The sequence below is a fragment of the Montipora capricornis genome, chromosome 3 (assembly GCF_036669925.1).
Source record: "Montipora capricornis isolate CH-2021 chromosome 3, ASM3666992v2, whole genome shotgun sequence".
In the NCBI taxonomy this organism is placed as follows: domain Eukaryota; kingdom Metazoa; phylum Cnidaria; class Anthozoa; order Scleractinia; family Acroporidae; genus Montipora; species Montipora capricornis.
Genome location: NC_090885.1, coordinates 8,243,378 through 8,265,877, shown reverse-complemented (window position 1 = coordinate 8,265,877; position 22,500 = coordinate 8,243,378). Strand labels below are relative to the sequence as shown.

Sequence of the window (22,500 nt, the reverse complement as noted above, 5' to 3'; positions counted from 1 at the left end):
TTTAGCTATTTTTCTGTTTAACTGATCTCGTTGGAAAATTGTCCCAACTCTGTGGGACATCAGAACAAATCTCAAAGGACTTGTTATTGTGGCTGCTGTGGGAAGTTCGCATGTCAGTTTAATTTGTGTATTGTACAGTAGCCTTTTCCCGTGGCATAGCATTCTGTGTAGAAAGTATCCTTTTTTAAGAGCTTTAATAAATGCTTTTTCGTTTTAAACACCAATAAATGTATATGTTGAATGCTAATTGGGTGAGTTTTGTATTAATCTTTTCATGTACATGAGGCTTAAAGGGGATATTGAAAAACAATTTCTTAATTTATTACATCCATTTAGAAATCACTGGTGATCCTTGCAATCTGATTGGCTCTCAGTAGTGCGATTTATTCCCAAATCACACTATTTTTTGCTAGATAAATTGCACCATTTCCCCAGCCAATGAGAAAGGAACACTAAAACAAAACAGCCAATCAAATTTCAAGGCTTTTTCAAGGTAACCAATCAAATTGCAGGAAAATGAAAGACAAAGAAATCCATTGTGAGTCGAATTTTGCAACTTTTGTTCCCAACTGGATCAACACAATATTGGTTCTGACTAAAATTCTGTATTTTAGTGATTAAATAATCATTGCATGATTTCTAAGTGGATGTAATAAAGTGGTAATTGAACTTGGTGTCATGCAAATTTGGTCTGAAATCATATTTGTCATTTCAGCACGAGTTCGATTTTGAAATCACACGTATGATTTCAGACCAAATTGCACTCCACTCAGTTCAATTACCATTATTTATTGGCTACGTCAGCATGCCAGTTCCTTTAGTCATCCGGGTCATTTCTCATCCAGACCCATAAGAGATCTTGCAGCAATAGGCCATTTCCAAGGTCATGTCTGCCTCCTCTTCAAAGCGAGTCTAAGTGCGAAGTTTTTGTGATGGTAATTAGTTACCATACTTTGCATATGAATGAGAACTAATTTTCATAAGAAAAACTTCGCACTTAGACTCGTTTTGAAGAGGAGGCAAACATGAACTCGGAAATGGCCTATTAGTACCTCAGACAGGCAGACATTCATCCACACTATTGCATCACAGAGCTCAACCGTCAATCACGTAAAAACGCTTATTTTGAAACTAATTTTTTTCTTCTGCGGCTTGTTTTATACGCAGTAAAATTCAACACGTTAGTCCTTTCCTTCCTGACCTTCCTAATCGTACACAGATTTCACTGTTTAACGGCGGACGATTTTACTCGTCGAAGGGTTGACGCTATCTCCATCCACTAAAAAACTGTCCCCGTAAAGCAATTTTTCCAGGCGTTTACAGCAGGGCGTAACAAATCGATATTTTCGATACTCGATGAAAATCGATAGTAATCGATTGAAATCGATTATAATTTATCGATTAATATCGAAAGTCGATTGAAATCGATCGGTCAACATTTTGTGATTATCGATTTTATGGATTTCTGTAATTGAACGATCGATTTTATCGATTTGATCGAAGAGTATCGAAAACAAAAATTGGCGAAGACTGGTAAATTGATTCGTTTTTCTGTTGCGTTTAGTCCATCATCACTTGCTTGAACTAATAAACAACAACTCGTAACTGATGTTAAACTTAATAAACATCTCCATAACTCTTTATTTGCTTTATTGATACCGATTTATGAATTTGTATGTCACTACGAGGTACTGATGGACACAAATCAATAGGAAACACAACCATAAGAGTAATAACATAGCGTGACGATGTCATGCTCTTTTCAACAAATCTTCAGGAAGAAATTTTCGTGGGTAATATTAACCCTCTGAACCGTAATATGAGGACATTACGTTGAGGACAAATTGTAAGCTATTATTTCCACTCCAGGAAACATTTCTAAATTAATTTTAGCAAACAACCAGCAAAATAACTTCATCCAAAGACGAAAAAACGCGGTAACAAGACATACGAGCCACACTTTGGTTGGTTAAGCAAAAATTGAGCACAAAACGGGTGCGGGGATGTTTAGCAGCTTTAGGTTGCTTCAGTGCACTGAGGTACTTTGGTGATTTTCTGCTTTCCAGGTGAGAGTTTGGTTTAACAACCAGAGAAGAAGGGAAAAGCAGGGCGCTTACAAGCCGGGCCAGTACAGTGGAAAGGAATGAATGTCTTTTTATACCGCTGATTTATTGTTCTTAAAATTTGAACAACAGTAAATTATCACGTGGTCACTCTTTTTGTATCAATTATTTCAATGAAAATAAGGAAATAAACAAATATACAAGAGCTGCATAAATCTGCGCGTTTAAACTGGTTTAGAACTAAATGGAATATACAGAAGTTGATTGATAGTCACCCTTCGAGCAGAGCCTCCTTTTGTCTTTTTCTTTACTGAGGAGGAGAAAAGGAGGCTCTGCCCGAATCGCGTCAACTCTTTGAAGCCGCCGCAGCCCGAACTTCTGGACTAGTCAATCTTGTTTTCTCTCGTCAAACCGGTTTTAGCAGTGCGAGCGTCCGTTTAGTGACAAAACCGATGGTTATAATTGAGCCCGATGTACCATGAAAAACCAAGATGGCGGCGAGATCTGGCCTATTAGGCTTGGGTTCGAGACTGTATCCTGGCAACATGCTGCGCATATTCAATAAAGATCTTACTCGATTCATGCAGAGCCTTTCTCGAGAACGCCAAAATCGAGCAAGCGAAAGAAAGGCTCTGCTAGCAGGGTGATTGATAGTAAGATAAATGCGGAAATTAAATAAATAGCTGAACTACTACAGGTTTGATTAACCTCATTTGCATGTTAGCTATCGAATCCATTTCGAGCCTATTGCTGGTTTTCACTCACGTGATCAACAGCCATGTTTTTCAACGAAAACAAAAGGAAGCGTTTGCATAATAATAGAGTTAAATTCCCGGAGGATTTGGTCGGGGCACCAACATGGCTGCCTTTTCTTTGTTTTGGGCACCAACATGGCGGCCGTGACGTCATATGAAAACCGAGAATTTACACGGATTTAGAATACGTTCAATGGTTATAATTTCAAAAGTTCAATCAGGTTGAACTTCTTTTGGATTCGCTTATCGAGGATGGTCAAAATAACTTGCGGGTGTTGAGCTTTCAGATGCCTTTATCCAGGTTTGCACTGAGGTTTGCTGAGGTTTGTCAGGCAGCAAGTACAACGGTGGTCCTTTCAGCTGTCGGGTAAGTACTTAATGTATCCCTTATTATTATCTATTTAAATATAAGGTATTTATAGTGTATTTAATAATTAGCCCTATATACCCATGTATATACCCTTTTATTAAATTTCAACCTCGGATGATGCAATTCTCGTGCTCTAATTGGTTCACTCAATTTCGGTTATCAGCTCATATACCTTAGTTTGACCTTATATGGTAAATGATTGCGCTTAGCGTTGCTAAACTAAAAACTTTTACGCCAGAAAGCGAAATTTCTTTCGGTATAAAGCAAAAGAAAAACGTTTTTGTGGAAAGTTTGGATCACTTTCGAAGCTTAGAGATACGCAAAAAGGTAAGAAATGTTTTTGTGATGAGCCTGCGTCTGTCTGACCACGAGGTATTACACAACATCGCATCTTCATCAACTTTTCTCGATTTCGCTAGGATTTTCTCGCTTTTTTCACTCGTATTTCGTACTTATAAACTTTTGGAGTTTAAGGAATTTAATAAAACAATAATTCCATTCGCGCTTGTTGGATATGAGAGTTGTTATAGCGACTCGGCGCTACGCGCCTCGTTGCCTATTTACCATCTCATATCCAACGCGCGCTCATGGAATAATTGTTAAATATTCCCTTGTATACCCACGTATACCCTTATATACCCTTATATATATCACTATATACCCATGTATACCCTTATAGACCCATATATAGCCACGTATACTCCTATATACCCATGTATATCCTTATACACCCACGTATACCCTTGTATATCCTTATGTACTCACGTATACCCATGTATACCATTATATACCCCTGTATACCCACGTATACCCTAGTCAAAGGGAACGAAGATACTGGGTACCAGGATGTGTCGGCTCCTAAACCATATGTGACAAATCCCACGCCTACTCACAGCTCCAAACCGCCCTTGTCAATATCGCGAAAGAATTAGATGGCTTATATACTCAAGGGAAAACTCATTTTATCTGGCATATGGTAAGTACTGGAGTTGCAGATTACAAAGTGAGCGCACGCACCCTGCTAAAGGTAACATACATACAGGCAAAAGCTTTATTTCATCTCGAACTTAAAAATAACTACGGGAGTTAATATCTTCGAGATATTGCAGTTACAGCTAAAATACATGGCATATACAGATACCTACTAAATACATAATATTTAAAGATATATTCATTAAAAAGAAAAGCCGCTGTACAAAATGCGGCCCTGGATTCTCTTTTAAAACCAGTAAACTCATAGGTACGGATAAAATCAGGTAGCGCATTCCGCAACTTAGCTGATACCTAAGAAAAAAGAGAACTAAGACCATAGCTGGTTGTTCCAGGTTTATTCAGGAACAGAATGCGGTACTTTCCGCGAAGATCATGCATAAGAAGGGGACGGGAGAGAAAACGTATTTTTCATATAAGCAGAAAAACCGTTTTTTCCAAATAAAAACCAAAAAAAAAAAAAAAACAACAAACAAACAAAAAACATACTTTTATCAAGTAATACGAGGAAATTTTGAATACGCTTGTTGTATAGAGATGTAGAGCTTGACTGTCGGGCCACCCAGTCCTACCAGCAAAATAACGCATCGATTGAAGGTTTTAGCTTTCAAAACTTGCCCAGATTGTGTCAGTAGGTCCTGGAATTCGTCCACAGAAAGGCCAGAGAGACAACTTCACTCGTGAACCGCCATGTTTACAACAGAGCATTTTAGGGGTCCCAGTCTGCATGAAACCATCTCTCGCCTCTGTCTGAGACAAGACCAGACACGCACGGTTCTTACGTTACGTTTATGCCTATAAAATCAACTGAAATGTCAATTGCTGGTACCAAAAAAAAAAAAAAAAAAAAACCAGCATGTTAATATTTTTTTGGTAGGCTAGGTATCGAAGAGCCAGAACATTTGCGCATGCGCTGACGGAATGTTTGAACAAGAGGGAAAAACGCAGTACCTCCAGACACCGGCGCTGGAGCGTCGTACCAAACGAGTCATCCCGGGATTTCGGCCCGTGCGATCGCTTTTGGACGCAGTTGGCCCTTCACTGCTTTCTGCTACCGACCTTGCCTCCCGGTACGGCATTGAGGGAGAGATATGTCGGCCCCTAAACCATATGTGACAAATCCCACGCCTACTCACAGCTCCAAACCGCCCTTGTCAATATAGCGTAAGAGTGAGATGGCTTATATATTCAAGAAAAAAGTCATTTTATCTTCCATATGGTAAGCACTGGAGTCGCAGATTACAAAGTGTGCGCATGCGCCCTTCTAAAGGTAACATACATACAGTCATAAGCTCTTTCCCAATAACTACAGGAGCTAATATCTTCGAGACATTACATTTTCAGCTAAAATACATAGCATATACAGATACCTACTAAATACAGAATATTTAAAGATATATTCATTAAAAGGAAAAGCCGCTGTACAAAATGCGGCCCTGGATTCTCTTTTAAAACCAGTAAACTCATAGGTACGGATAAAATCAGGTAGCGCATTCCGCAACTTAGCTGATACCTAAGAAAAAAGAGAACTAAGACCATAGCTGGTTGTTCCAGGTTTATTCAGGAACAGAATGCGGTACTTTCCGCGAAGATCATGCATAAGAAGGGGACGGGAGAGAAAACGTATTTTTCAAATAAGCAGAAAAACCTTTTTTTCCAAATAAAAAGCAAAAAAAAAAAAAACAACAAACAAAAAAAAAACATACTTTTATCAAGTAATACGAGGAAATTTTGAATGCACTTATTGTATAGAGATGTAGAGCTTGACTTTCGTAGTAAGAGGACAGGTAATCTGCAATTATAAATATTGTTATTCTCTTATTTACATTATTCTACCGTTTCTTTGACACGAGAATTACAGCAAAATGAAAGCACAACTTTGTCGCGAAGTTTCTATGATAAAAACGTGTTGAGAAATCCAAAATCTAAGTTAACAGCACACACCAGGCCTACTCTTGAGTATCTGGCTAGAAATCATTTCCTCTGGCCGCGCTTCAGCCATTCGATGAGGGCCAGTCTCGTGCTTCCTAAGTTGCCTCGCTCATGCCCAAAAAGAATTCTGGGTAATTCTGCCATTCCATGACAAGGGAAGACTCCCGATTCTCATTTCATAGTTTTTTTCATAAGTGTCGGGCCACCCAGTCCTACCAGCAAAATAACGCATCGATTGAAGGTTTTAGCTTTCAAAACTTGCCCAGATTGTGTCAGTAGGTCCTGGAATTCGTCCACAGAAAGGCCAGAGAGACAACTTCACTCGTGAACCGCCATGTTTACAACAGAGCATTTTAGGGGTCCCAGTCTGCATGAAACCATCTCTCGCCTCTGTCTGAGACAAGACCAGACACGCACGGTTCTTACGTTACGTTTATGCCTATAAAATCAACTGAAATGTCAATTGCTGGTACCAAAAAAAAAAAAAAAAAAAAACCAGCATGTTAATATTTTTTTGGTAGGCTAGGTATCGAAGAGCCAGAACATTTGCGCATGCGCTGACGGAATGTTTGAACAAGAGGGAAAAACGCAGTACCTCCAGACACCGGCGCTGGAGCGTCGTACCAAACGAGTCATCCCGGGATTTCGGCCCGTGCGATCGCTTTTGGACGCAGTTGGCCCTTCACTGCTTTCTGCTACCGACCTTGCCTCCCGGTACGGCATTGAGGGAGAGATATGTCGGCCCCTAAACCATATGTGACAAATCCCACGCCTACTCACAGCTCCAAACCGCCCTTGTCAATATAGCGTAAGAGTGAGATGGCTTATATATTCAAGAAAAAAGTCATTTTATCTTCCATATGGTAAGCACTGGAGTCGCAGATTACAAAGTGTGCGCATGCGCCCTTCTAAAGGTAACATACATACAGTCATAAGCTCTTTCCCAATAACTACAGGAGCTAATATCTTCGAGACATTACATTTTCAGCTAAAATACATAGCATATACAGATACCTACTAAATACAGAATATTTAAAGATATATTCATTAAAAGGAAAAGCCGCTGTACAAAATGCGGCCCTGGATTCTCTTTTAAAACCAGTAAACTCATAGGTACGGATAAAATCAGGTAGCGCATTCCGCAACTTAGCTGATACCTAAGAAAAAAGAGAACTAAGACCATAGCTGGTTGTTCCAGGTTTATTCAGGAACAGAATGCGGTACTTTCCGCGAAGATCATGCATAAGAAGGGGACGGGAGAGAAAACGTATTTTTCAAATAAGCAGAAAAACCTTTTTTTCCAAATAAAAAGCAAAAAAAAAAAAAACAACAAACAAAAAAAAACATACTTTTATCAAGTAATACGAGGAAATTTTGAATGCACTTATTGTATAGAGATGTAGAGCTTGACTTTCGTAGTAAGAGGACAGGTAATCTGCAATTATAAATATCGTTATTCTCTTATTTACATTATTCTACCGTTTCTTTGACACGAGAATTACAGCAAAATGAAAGCACAACTTTGTCGCGAAGTTTCTATGATAAAAACGTGTTGAGAAATCCAAAATCTAAGTTAACAGCACACACCAGGCCTACTCTTGAGTATCTGGCTAGAAATCATTTCCTCTGGCCGCGCTTCAGCCATTCGATGAGGGCCAGTCTCGTGCTTCCTAAGTTGCCTCGCTCATGCCCAAAAAGAATTCTGGGTAATTCTGCCATTCCATGACAAGGGAAGACTCCCGATTCTCATTTCATAGTTTTTTTCATAAGTGTCGGGCCACCCAGTCCTACCAGCAAAATAACGCATCGATTGAAGGTTTTAGCTTTCAAAACTTGCCCAGATTGTGTCAGTAGGTCCTGGAATTCGTCCACAGAAAGGCCAGAGAGACAACTTCACTCGTGAACCGCCATGTTTACAACAGAGCATTTTAGGGGTCCCAGTCTGCATGAAACCATCTCTCGCCTCTGTCTGAGACAAGACCAGACACGCACGGTTCTTACGTTACGTTTATGCCTATAAAATCAACTGAAATGTCAATTGCTGGTACCAAAAAAAAAAAAAAAAAAAAACCAGCATGTTAATATTTTTTTGGTAGGCTAGGTATCGAAGAGCCAGAACATTTGCGCATGCGCTGACGGAATGTTTGAACAAGAGGGAAAAACGCAGTACCTCCAGACACCGGCGCTGGAGCGTCGTACCAAACGAGTCATCCCGGGATTTCGGCCCGTGCGATCGCTTTTGGACGCAGTTGGCCCTTCACTGCTTTCTGCTACCGACCTTGCCTCCCGGTACGGCATTGAGGGAGAGATATGTCGGCCCCTAAACCATATGTGACAAATCCCACGCCTACTCACAGCTCCAAACCGCCCTTGTCAATATAGCGTAAGAGTGAGATGGCTTATATATTCAAGAAAAAAGTCATTTTATCTTCCATATGGTAAGCACTGGAGTCGCAGATTACAAAGTGTGCGCATGCGCCCTTCTAAAGGTAACATACATACAGTCATAAGCTCTTTCCCAATAACTACAGGAGCTAATATCTTCGAGACATTACATTTTCAGCTAAAATACATAGCATATACAGATACCTACTAAATACAGAATATTTAAAGATATATTCATTAAAAGGAAAAGCCGCTGTACAAAATGCGGCCCTGGATTCTCTTTTAAAACCAGTAAACTCATAGGTACGGATAAAATCAGGTAGCGCATTCCGCAACTTAGCTGATACCTAAGAAAAAAGAGAACTAAGACCATAGCTGGTTGTTCCAGGTTTATTCAGGAACAGAATGCGGTACTTTCCGCGAAGATCATGCATAAGAAGGGGACGGGAGAGAAAACGTATTTTTCAAATAAGCAGAAAAACCTTTTTTTCCAAATAAAAAGCAAAAAAAAAAAAACAACAAACAAAAAAAAACATACTTTTATCAAGTAATACGAGGAAATTTTGAATGCACTTATTGTATAGAGATGTAGAGCTTGACTTTCGTAGTAAGAGGACAGGTAATCTGCAATTATAAATATCGTTATTCTCTTATTTACATTATTCTACCGTTTCTTTGACACGAGAATTACAGCAAAATGAAAGCACAACTTTGTCGCGAAGTTTCTATGATAAAAACGTGTTGAGAAATCCAAAATCTAAGTTAACAGCACACACCAGGCCTACTCTTGAGTATCTGGCTAGAAATCATTTCCTCTGGCCGCGCTTCAGCCATTCGATGAGGGCCAGTCTCGTGCTTCCTAAGTTGCCTCGCTCATGCCCAAAAAGAATTCTGGGTAATTCTGCCATTCCATGACAAGGGAAGACTCCCGATTCTCATTTCATAGTTTTTTTCATAAGTGTCGGGCCACCCAGTCCTACCAGCAAAATAACGCATCGATTGAAGGTTTTAGCTTTCAAAACTTGCCCAGATTGTGTCAGTAGGTCCTGGAATTCGTCCACAGAAAGGCCAGAGAGACAACTTCACTCGTGAACCGCCATGTTTACAACAGAGCATTTTAGGGGTCCCAGTCTGCATGAAACCATCTCTCGCCTCTGTCTGAGACAAGACCAGACACGCACGGTTCTTACGTTACGTTTATGCCTATAAAATCAACTGAAATGTCAATTGCTGGTACCAAAAAAAAAAAAAAAAAAAAACCAGCATGTTAATATTTTTTTGGTAGGCTAGGTATCGAAGAGCCAGAACATTTGCGCATGCGCTGACGGAATGTTTGAACAAGAGGGAAAAACGCAGTACCTCCAGACACCGGCGCTGGAGCGTCGTACCAAACGAGTCATCCCGGGATTTCGGCCCGTGCGATCGCTTTTGGACGCAGTTGGCCCTTCACTGCTTTCTGCTACCGACCTTGCCTCCCGGTACGGCATTGAGGGAGAGATATGTCGGCCCCTAAACCATATGTGACAAATCCCACGCCTACTCACAGCTCCAAACCGCCCTTGTCAATATAGCGTAAGAGTGAGATGGCTTATATATTCAAGAAAAAAGTCATTTTATCTTCCATATGGTAAGCACTGGAGTCGCAGATTACAAAGTGTGCGCATGCGCCCTTCTAAAGGTAACATACATACAGTCATAAGCTCTTTCCCAATAACTACAGGAGCTAATATCTTCGAGACATTACATTTTCAGCTAAAATACATAGCATATACAGATACCTACTAAATACAGAATATTTAAAGATATATTCATTAAAAGGAAAAGCCGCTGTACAAAATGCGGCCCTGGATTCTCTTTTAAAACCAGTAAACTCATAGGTACGGATAAAATCAGGTAGCGCATTCCGCAACTTAGCTGATACCTAAGAAAAAAGAGAACTAAGACCATAGCTGGTTGTTCCAGGTTTATTCAGGAACAGAATGCGGTACTTTCCGCGAAGATCATGCATAAGAAGGGGACGGGAGAGAAAACGTATTTTTCAAATAAGCAGAAAAACCTTTTTTTCCAAATAAAAAGCAAAAAAAAAAAAAACAACAAACAAAAAAAAACATACTTTTATCAAGTAATACGAGGAAATTTTGAATGCACTTATTGTATAGAGATGTAGAGCTTGACTTTCGTAGTAAGAGGACAGGTAATCTGCAATTATAAATATCGTTATTCTCTTATTTACATTATTCTACCGTTTCTTTGACACGAGAATTACAGCAAAATGAAAGCACAACTTTGTCGCGAAGTTTCTATGATAAAAACGTGTTGAGAAATCCAAAATCTAAGTTAACAGCACACACCAGGCCTACTCTTGAGTATCTGGCTAGAAATCATTTCCTCTGGCCGCGCTTCAGCCATTCGATGAGGGCCAGTCTCGTGCTTCCTAAGTTGCCTCGCTCATGCCCAAAAAGAATTCTGGGTAATTCTGCCATTCCATGACAAGGGAAGACTCCCGATTCTCATTTCATAGTTTTTTTCATAAGTGTCGGGCCACCCAGTCCTACCAGCAAAATAACGCATCGATTGAAGGTTTTAGCTTTCAAAACTTGCCCAGATTGTGTCAGTAGGTCCTGGAATTCGTCCACAGAAAGGCCAGAGAGACAACTTCACTCGTGAACCGCCATGTTTACAACAGAGCATTTTAGGGGTCCCAGTCTGCATGAAACCATCTCTCGCCTCTGTCTGAGACAAGACCAGACACGCACGGTTCTTACGTTACGTTTATGCCTATAAAATCAACTGAAATGTCAATTGCTGGTACCAAAAAAAAAAAAAAAAAAAAACCAGCATGTTAATATTTTTTTGGTAGGCTAGGTATCGAAGAGCCAGAACATTTGCGCATGCGCTGACGGAATGTTTGAACAAGAGGGAAAAACGCAGTACCTCCAGACACCGGCGCTGGAGCGTCGTACCAAACGAGTCATCCCGGGATTTCGGCCCGTGCGATCGCTTTTGGACGCAGTTGGCCCTTCACTGCTTTCTGCTACCGACCTTGCCTCCCGGTACGGCATTGAGGGAGAGATATGTCGGCCCCTAAACCATATGTGACAAATCCCACGCCTACTCACAGCTCCAAACCGCCCTTGTCAATATAGCGTAAGAGTGAGATGGCTTATATATTCAAGAAAAAAGTCATTTTATCTTCCATATGGTAAGCACTGGAGTCGCAGATTACAAAGTGTGCGCATGCGCCCTTCTAAAGGTAACATACATACAGTCATAAGCTCTTTCCCAATAACTACAGGAGCTAATATCTTCGAGACATTACATTTTCAGCTAAAATACATAGCATATACAGATACCTACTAAATACAGAATATTTAAAGATATATTCATTAAAAGGAAAAGCCGCTGTACAAAATGCGGCCCTGGATTCTCTTTTAAAACCAGTAAACTCATAGGTACGGATAAAATCAGGTAGCGCATTCCGCAACTTAGCTGATACCTAAGAAAAAAGAGAACTAAGACCATAGCTGGTTGTTCCAGGTTTATTCAGGAACAGAATGCGGTACTTTCCGCGAAGATCATGCATAAGAAGGGGACGGGAGAGAAAACGTATTTTTCAAATAAGCAGAAAAACCTTTTTTTCCAAATAAAAAGCAAAAAAAAAAAAAACAACAAACAAAAAAAACATACTTTTATCAAGTAATACGAGGAAATTTTGAATGCACTTATTGTATAGAGATGTAGAGCTTGACTTTCGTAGTAAGAGGACAGGTAATCTGCAATTATAAATATCGTTATTCTCTTATTTACATTATTCTACCGTTTCTTTGACACGAGAATTACAGCAAAATGAAAGCACAACTTTGTCGCGAAGTTTCTATGATAAAAACGTGTTGAGAAATCCAAAATCTAAGTTAACAGCACACACCAGGCCTACTCTTGAGTATCTGGCTAGAAATCATTTCCTCTGGCCGCGCTTCAGCCATTCGATGAGGGCCAGTCTCGTGCTTCCTAAGTTGCCTCGCTCATGCCCAAAAAGAATTCTGGGTAATTCTGCCATTCCATGACAAGGGAAGACTCCCGATTCTCATTTCATAGTTTTTTTCATAAGTGTCGGGCCACCCAGTCCTACCAGCAAAATAACGCATCGATTGAAGGTTTTAGCTTTCAAAACTTGCCCAGATTGTGTCAGTAGGTCCTGGAATTCGTCCACAGAAAGGCCAGAGAGACAACTTCACTCGTGAACCGCCATGTTTACAACAGAGCATTTTAGGGGTCCCAGTCTGCATGAAACCATCTCTCGCCTCTGTCTGAGACAAGACCAGACACGCACGGTTCTTACGTTACGTTTATGCCTATAAAATCAACTGAAATGTCAATTGCTGGTACCAAAAAAAAAAAAAAAAAAAAACCAGCATGTTAATATTTTTTTGGTAGGCTAGGTATCGAAGAGCCAGAACATTTGCGCATGCGCTGACGGAATGTTTGAACAAGAGGGAAAAACGCAGTACCTCCAGACACCGGCGCTGGAGCGTCGTACCAAACGAGTCATCCCGGGATTTCGGCCCGTGCGATCGCTTTTGGACGCAGTTGGCCCTTCACTGCTTTCTGCTACCGACCTTGCCTCCCGGTACGGCATTGAGGGAGAGATATGTCGGCCCCTAAACCATATGTGACAAATCCCACGCCTACTCACAGCTCCAAACCGCCCTTGTCAATATAGCGTAAGAGTGAGATGGCTTATATATTCAAGAAAAAAGTCATTTTATCTTCCATATGGTAAGCACTGGAGTCGCAGATTACAAAGTGTGCGCATGCGCCCTTCTAAAGGTAACATACATACAGTCATAAGCTCTTTCCCAATAACTACAGGAGCTAATATCTTCGAGACATTACATTTTCAGCTAAAATACATAGCATATACAGATACCTACTAAATACAGAATATTTAAAGATATATTCATTAAAAGGAAAAGCCGCTGTACAAAATGCGGCCCTGGATTCTCTTTTAAAACCAGTAAACTCATAGGTACGGATAAAATCAGGTAGCGCATTCCGCAACTTAGCTGATACCTAAGAAAAAAGAGAACTAAGACCATAGCTGGTTGTTCCAGGTTTATTCAGGAACAGAATGCGGTACTTTCCGCGAAGATCATGCATAAGAAGGGGACGGGAGAGAAAACGTATTTTTCAAATAAGCAGAAAAACCTTTTTTTCCAAATAAAAAGCAAAAAAAAAAAAAACAACAAACAAAAAAAAACATACTTTTATCAAGTAATACGAGGAAATTTTGAATGCACTTATTGTATAGAGATGTAGAGCTTGACTTTCGTAGTAAGAGGACAGGTAATCTGCAATTATAAATATCGTTATTCTCTTATTTACATTATTCTACCGTTTCTTTGACACGAGAATTACAGCAAAATGAAAGCACAACTTTGTCGCGAAGTTTCTATGATAAAAACGTGTTGAGAAATCCAAAATCTAAGTTAACAGCACACACCAGGCCTACTCTTGAGTATCTGGCTAGAAATCATTTCCTCTGGCCGCGCTTCAGCCATTCGATGAGGGCCAGTCTCGTGCTTCCTAAGTTGCCTCGCTCATGCCCAAAAAGAATTCTGGGTAATTCTGCCATTCCATGACAAGGGAAGACTCCCGATTCTCATTTCATAGTTTTTTTCATAAGTGTCGGGCCACCCAGTCCTACCAGCAAAATAACGCATCGATTGAAGGTTTTAGCTTTCAAAACTTGCCCAGATTGTGTCAGTAGGTCCTGGAATTCGTCCACAGAAAGGCCAGAGAGACAACTTCACTCGTGAACCGCCATGTTTACAACAGAGCATTTTAGGGGTCCCAGTCTGCATGAAACCATCTCTCGCCTCTGTCTGAGACAAGACCAGACACGCACGGTTCTTACGTTACGTTTATGCCTATAAAATCAACTGAAATGTCAATTGCTGGTACCAAAAAAAAAAAAAAAAAAAAACCAGCATGTTAATATTTTTTTGGTAGGCTAGGTATCGAAGAGCCAGAACATTTGCGCATGCGCTGACGGAATGTTTGAACAAGAGGGAAAAACGCAGTACCTCCAGACACCGGCGCTGGAGCGTCGTACCAAACGAGTCATCCCGGGATTTCGGCCCGTGCGATCGCTTTTGGACGCAGTTGGCCCTTCACTGCTTTCTGCTACCGACCTTGCCTCCCGGTACGGCATTGAGGGAGAGATATGTCGGCCCCTAAACCATATGTGACAAATCCCACGCCTACTCACAGCTCCAAACCGCCCTTGTCAATATAGCGTAAGAGTGAGATGGCTTATATATTCAAGAAAAAAGTCATTTTATCTTCCATATGGTAAGCACTGGAGTCGCAGATTACAAAGTGTGCGCATGCGCCCTTCTAAAGGTAACATACATACAGTCATAAGCTCTTTCCCAATAACTACAGGAGCTAATATCTTCGAGACATTACATTTTCAGCTAAAATACATAGCATATACAGATACCTACTAAATACAGAATATTTAAAGATATATTCATTAAAAGGAAAAGCCGCTGTACAAAATGCGGCCCTGGATTCTCTTTTAAAACCAGTAAACTCATAGGTACGGATAAAATCAGGTAGCGCATTCCGCAACTTAGCTGATACCTAAGAAAAAAGAGAACTAAGACCATAGCTGGTTGTTCCAGGTTTATTCAGGAACAGAATGCGGTACTTTCCGCGAAGATCATGCATAAGAAGGGGACGGGAGAGAAAACGTATTTTTCAAATAAGCAGAAAAACCTTTTTTTCCAAATAAAAAGCAAAAAAAAAAAAAAAACAACAAACAAAAAAAAACATACTTTTATCAAGTAATACGAGGAAATTTTGAATGCACTTATTGTATAGAGATGTAGAGCTTGACTTTCGTAGTAAGAGGACAGGTAATCTGCAATTATAAATATCGTTATTCTCTTATTTACATTATTCTACCGTTTCTTTGACACGAGAATTACAGCAAAATGAAAGCACAACTTTGTCGCGAAGTTTCTATGATAAAAACGTGTTGAGAAATCCAAAATCTAAGTTAACAGCACACACCAGGCCTACTCTTGAGTATCTGGCTAGAAATCATTTCCTCTGGCCGCGCTTCAGCCATTCGATGAGGGCCAGTCTCGTGCTTCCTAAGTTGCCTCGCTCATGCCCAAAAAGAATTCTGGGTAATTCTGCCATTCCATGACAAGGGAAGACTCCCGATTCTCATTTCATAGTTTTTTTCATAAGTGTCGGGCCACCCAGTCCTACCAGCAAAATAACGCATCGATTGAAGGTTTTAGCTTTCAAAACTTGCCCAGATTGTGTCAGTAGGTCCTGGAATTCGTCCACAGAAAGGCCAGAGAGACAACTTCACTCGTGAACCGCCATGTTTACAACAGAGCATTTTAGGGGTCCCAGTCTGCATGAAACCATCTCTCGCCTCTGTCTGAGACAAGACCAGACACGCACGGTTCTTACGTTACGTTTATGCCTATAAAATCAACTGAAATGTCAATTGCTGGTACCAAAAAAAAAAAAAAAAAAAACCAGCATGTTAATATTTTTTTGGTAGGCTAGGTATCGAAGAGCCAGAACATTTGCGCATGCGCTGACGGAATGTTTGAACAAGAGGGAAAAACGCAGTACCTCCAGACACCGGCGCTGGAGCGTCGTACCAAACGAGTCATCCCGGGATTTCGGCCCGTGCGATCGCTTTTGGACGCAGTTGGCCCTTCACTGCTTTCTGCTACCGACCTTGCCTCCCGGTACGGCATTGAGGGAGAGATATGTCGGCCCCTAAACCATATGTGACAAATCCCACGCCTACTCACAGCTCCAAACCGCCCTTGTCAATATAGCGTAAGAGTGAGATGGCTTATATATTCAAGAAAAAAGTCATTTTATCTTCCATATGGTAAGCACTGGAGTCGCAGATTACAAAGTGTGCGCATGCGCCCTTCTAAAGGTAACATACATACAGTCATAAGCTCTTTCCCAATAACTACAGGAGCTAATATCTTCGAGACATTACATTTTCAGCTAAAATACATAGCATATACAGATACCTACTAAATACAGAATATTTAAAGATATATTCATTAAAAGGAAAAGCCGCTGTACAAAATGCGGCCCTGGATTCTCTTTTAAAACCAGTAAACTCATAGGTACGGATAAAATCAGGTAGCGCATTCCGCAACTTAGCTGATACCTAAGAAAAAAGAGAACTAAGACCATAGCTGGTTGTTCCAGGTTTATTCAGGAACAGAATGCGGTACTTTCCGCGAAGATCATGCATAAGAAGGGGACGGGAGAGAAAACGTATTTTTCAAATAAGCAGAAAAACCTTTTTTTCCAAATAAAAAGCAAAAAAAAAAAAAAACAACAAACAAAAAAAAACATACTTTTATCAAGTAATACGAGGAAATTTTGAATGCACTTATTGTATAGAGATGTAGAGCTTGACTTTCGTAGTAAGAGGACAGGTAATCTGCAATTATAAATATCGTTATTCTCTTATTTACATTATTCTACCGTTTCTTTGACACGAGAATTACAGCAAAATGAAAGCACAACTTTGTCGCGAAGTTTCTATGATAAAAACGTGTTGAGAAATCCAAAATCTAAGTTAACAGCACACACCAGGCCTACTCTTGAGTATCTGGCTAGAAATCATTTCCTCTGGCCGCGCTTCAGCCATTCGATGAGGGCCAGTCTCGTGCTTCCTAAGTTGCCTCGCTCATGCCCAAAAAGAATTCTGGGTAATTCTGCCATTCCATGACAAGGGAAGACTCCCGATTCTCATTTCATAGTTTTTTTCATAAGTGTCGGGCCACCCAGTCCTACCAGCAAAATAACGCATCGATTGAAGGTTTTAGCTTTCAAAACTTGCCCAGATTGTGTCAGTAGGTCCTGGAATTCGTCCACAGAAAGGCCAGAGAGACAACTTCACTCGTGAACCGCCATGTTTACAACAGAGCATTTTAGGGGTCCCAGTCTGCATGAAACCATCTCTCGCCTCTGTCTGAGACAAGACCAGACACGCACGGTTCTTACGTTACGTTTATGCCTATAAAATCAACTGAAATGTCAATTGCTGGTACCAAAAAAAAAAAAAAAAAAAAACCAGCATGTTAATATTTTTTTGGTAGGCTAGGTATCGAAGAGCCAGAACATTTGCGCATGCGCTGACGGAATGTTTGAACAAGAGGGAAAAACGCAGTACCTCCAGACACCGGCGCTGGAGCGTCGTACCAAACGAGTCATCCCGGGATTTCGGCCCGTGCGATCGCTTTTGGACGCAGTTGGCCCTTCACTGCTTTCTGCTACCGACCTTGCCTCCCGGTACGGCATTGAGGGAGAGATATGTCGGCCCCTAAACCATATGTGACAAATCCCACGCCTACTCACAGCTCCAAACCGCCCTTGTCAATATAGCGTAAGAGTGAGATGGCTTATATATTCAAGAAAAAAGTCATTTTATCTTCCATATGGTAAGCACTGGAGTCGCAGATTACAAAGTGTGCGCATGCGCCCTTCTAAAGGTAACATACATACAGTCATAAGCTCTTTCCCAATAACTACAGGAGCTAATATCTTCGAGACATTACATTTTCAGCTAAAATACATAGCATATACAGATACCTACTAAATACAGAATATTTAAAGATATATTCATTAAAAGGAAAAGCCGCTGTACAAAATGCGGCCCTGGATTCTCTTTTAAAACCAGTAAACTCATAGGTACGGATAAAATCAGGTAGCGCATTCCGCAACTTAGCTGATACCTAAGAAAAAAGAGAACTAAGACCATAGCTGGTTGTTCCAGGTTTATTCAGGAACAGAATGCGGTACTTTCCGCGAAGATCATGCATAAGAAGGGGACGGGAGAGAAAACGTATTTTTCAAATAAGCAGAAAAACCTTTTTTTCCAAATAAAAAGCAAAAAAAAAAAAAAACAACAAACAAAAAAAAACATACTTTTATCAAGTAATACGAGGAAATTTTGAATGCACTTATTGTATAGAGATGTAGAGCTTGACTTTCGTAGTAAGAGGACAGGTAATCTGCAATTATAAATATCGTTATTCTCTTATTTACATTATTCTACCGTTTCTTTGACACGAGAATTACAGCAAAATGAAAGCACAACTTTGTCGCGAAGTTTCTATGATAAAAACGTGTTGAGAAATCCAAAATCTAAGTTAACAGCACACACCAGGCCTACTCTTGAGTATCTGGCTAGAAATCATTTCCTCTGGCCGCGCTTCAGCCATTCGATGAGGGCCAGTCTCGTGCTTCCTAAGTTGCCTCGCTCATGCCCAAAAAGAATTCTGGGTAATTCTGCCATTCCATGACAAGGGAAGACTCCCGATTCTCATTTCATAGTTTTTTTCATAAGTGTCGGGCCACCCAGTCCTACCAGCAAAATAACGCATCGATTGAAGGTTTTAGCTTTCAAAACTTGCCCAGATTGTGTCAGTAGGTCCTGGAATTCGTCCACAGAAAGGCCAGAGAGACAACTTCACTCGTGAACCGCCATGTTTACAACAGAGCATTTTAGGGGTCCCAGTCTGCATGAAACCATCTCTCGCCTCTGTCTGAGACAAGACCAGACACGCACGGTTCTTACGTTACGTTTATGCCTATAAAATCAACTGAAATGTCAATTGCTGGTACCAAAAAAAAAAAAAAAAAAAAACCAGCATGTTAATATTTTTTTGGTAGGCTAGGTATCGAAGAGCCAGAACATTTGCGCATGCGCTGACGGAATGTTTGAACAAGAGGGAAAAACGCAGTACCTCCAGACACCGGCGCTGGAGCGTCGTACCAAACGAGTCATCCCGGGATTTCGGCCCGTGCGATCGCTTTTGGACGCAGTTGGCCCTTCACTGCTTTCTGCTACCGACCTTGCCTCCCGGTACGGCATTGAGGGAGAGATATGTCGGCCCCTAAACCATATGTGACAAATCCCACGCCTACTCACAGCTCCAAACCGCCCTTGTCAATATAGCGTAAGAGTGAGATGGCTTATATATTCAAGAAAAAAGTCATTTTATCTTCCATATGGTAAGCACTGGAGTCGCAGATTACAAAGTGTGCGCATGCGCCCTTCTAAAGGTAACATACATACAGTCATAAGCTCTTTCCCAATAACTACAGGAGCTAATATCTTCGAGACATTACATTTTCAGCTAAAATACATAGCATATACAGATACCTACTAAATACAGAATATTTAAAGATATATTCATTAAAAGGAAAAGCCGCTGTACAAAATGCGGCCCTGGATTCTCTTTTAAAACCAGTAAACTCATAGGTACGGATAAAATCAGGTAGCGCATTCCGCAACTTAGCTGATACCTAAGAAAAAAGAGAACTAAGACCATAGCTGGTTGTTCCAGGTTTATTCAGGAACAGAATGCGGTACTTTCCGCGAAGATCATGCATAAGAAGGGGACGGGAGAGAAAACGTATTTTTCAAATAAGCAGAAAAACCTTTTTTTCCAAATAAAAAGCAAAAAAAAAAAAAACAACAAACAAAAAAAAACATACTTTTATCAAGTAATACGAGGAAATTTTGAATGCACTTATTGTATAGAGATGTAGAGCTTGACTTTCGTAGTAAGAGGACAGGTAATCTGCAATTATAAATATCGTTATTCTCTTATTTACATTATTCTACCGTTTCTTTGACACGAGAATTACAGCAAAATGAAAGCACAACTTTGTCGCGAAGTTTCTATGATAAAAACGTGTTGAGAAATCCAAAATCTAAGTTAACAGCACACACCAGGCCTACTCTTGAGTATCTGGCTAGAAATCATTTCCTCTGGCCGCGCTTCAGCCATTCGATGAGGGCCAGTCTCGTGCTTCCTAAGTTGCCTCGCTCATGCCCAAAAAGAATTCTGGGTAATTCTGCCATTCCATGACAAGGGAAGACTCCCGATTCTCATTTCATAGTTTTTTTCATAAGTGTCGGGCCACCCAGTCCTACCAGCAAAATAACGCATCGATTGAAGGTTTTAGCTTTCAAAACTTGCCCAGATTGTGTCAGTAGGTCCTGGAATTCGTCCACAGAAAGGCCAGAGAGACAACTTCACTCGTGAACCGCCATGTTTACAACAGAGCATTTTAGGGGTCCCAGTCTGCATGAAACCATCTCTCGCCTCTGTCTGAGACAAGACCAGACACGCACGGTTCTTACGTTACGTTTATGCCTATAAAATCAACTGAAATGTCAATTGCTGGTACCAAAAAAAAAAAAAAAAAAAAACCAGCATGTTAATATTTTTTTGGTAGGCTAGGTATCGAAGAGCCAGAACATTTGCGCATGCGCTGACGGAATGTTTGAACAAGAGGGAAAAACGCAGTACCTCCAGACACCGGCGCTGGAGCGTCGTACCAAACGAGTCATCCCGGGATTTCGGCCCGTGCGATCGCTTTTGGACGCAGTTGGCCCTTCACTGCTTTCTGCTACCGACCTTGCCTCCCGGTACGGCATTGAGGGAGAGATATGTCGGCCCCTAAACCATATGTGACAAATCCCACGCCTACTCACAGCTCCAAACCGCCCTTGTCAATATAGCGTAAGAGTGAGATGGCTTATATATTCAAGAAAAAAGTCATTTTATCTTCCATATGGTAAGCACTGGAGTCGCAGATTACAAAGTGTGCGCATGCGCCCTTCTAAAGGTAACATACATACAGTCATAAGCTCTTTCCCAATAACTACAGGAGCTAATATCTTCGAGACATTACATTTTCAGCTAAAATACATAGCATATACAGATACCTACTAAATACAGAATATTTAAAGATATATTCATTAAAAGGAAAAGCCGCTGTACAAAATGCGGCCCTGGATTCTCTTTTAAAACCAGTAAACTCATAGGTACGGATAAAATCAGGTAGCGCATTCCGCAACTTAGCTGATACCTAAGAAAAAAGAGAACTAAGACCATAGCTGGTTGTTCCAGGTTTATTCAGGAACAGAATGCGGTACTTTCCGCGAAGATCATGCATAAGAAGGGGACGGGAGAGAAAACGTATTTTTCAAATAAGCAGAAAAACCTTTTTTTCCAAATAAAAAGCAAAAAAAAAAAAAACAACAAACAAAAAAAACATACTTTTATCAAGTAATACGAGGAAATTTTGAATGCACTTATTGTATAGAGATGTAGAGCTTGACTTTCGTAGTAAGAGGACAGGTAATCTGCAATTATAAATATCGTTATTCTCTTATTTACATTATTCTACCGTTTCTTTGACACGAGAATTACAGCAAAATGAAAGCACAACTTTGTCGCGAAGTTTCTATGATAAAAACGTGTTGAGAAATCCAAAATCTAAGTTAACAGCACACACCAGGCCTACTCTTGAGTATCTGGCTAGAAATCATTTCCTCTGGCCGCGCTTCAGCCATTCGATGAGGGCCAGTCTCGTGCTTCCTAAGTTGCCTCGCTCATGCCCAAAAAGAATTCTGGGTAATTCTGCCATTCCATGACAAGGGAAGACTCCCGATTCTCATTTCATAGTTTTTTTCATAAGTGTCGGGCCACCCAGTCCTACCAGCAAAATAACGCATCGATTGAAGGTTTTAGCTTTCAAAACTTGCCCAGATTGTGTCAGTAGGTCCTGGAATTCGTCCACAGAAAGGCCAGAGAGACAACTTCACTCGTGAACCGCCATGTTTACAACAGAGCATTTTAGGGGTCCCAGTCTGCATGAAACCATCTCTCGCCTCTGTTTTCTTTCAAAGGCTTGCCTTTACCCACATTCTAGCTTAATGATGCTAGCCTGATGGTATCTGTAGACGAAAATGGCCTGAAAAGGTAGTTATAAAATGATTACGTACCAGATTTTAACCAACTCGCTCGCTTCCTTTCCAAACACAAACGGTTGTTATTTGTCACGTGATGCTCGAACATGAGCCCACATATACTGAATACAGCATATGTTTCAATGAGTTGAGTACTTCATGTATCCCTTATTA

General features: G+C 40.6%; 1 protein-coding gene across 1 annotated transcript in view; it reads left to right on the top strand.

Moving 5' to 3' along the window:
• LOC138042042 (protein mago nashi homolog) overlaps positions 1-247 on the top strand; it is a 6,575-nt gene extending 6,328 nt beyond the window's left edge. The window contains exon 6 of the mRNA XM_068887776.1: positions 1-247. This exon is cut by the window's left edge and continues 260 nt beyond it. The gene's annotated coding sequence lies outside the window, so the exon portion shown is untranslated.
• Positions 248-22,500: the final 22,253 nt, after the last annotated feature.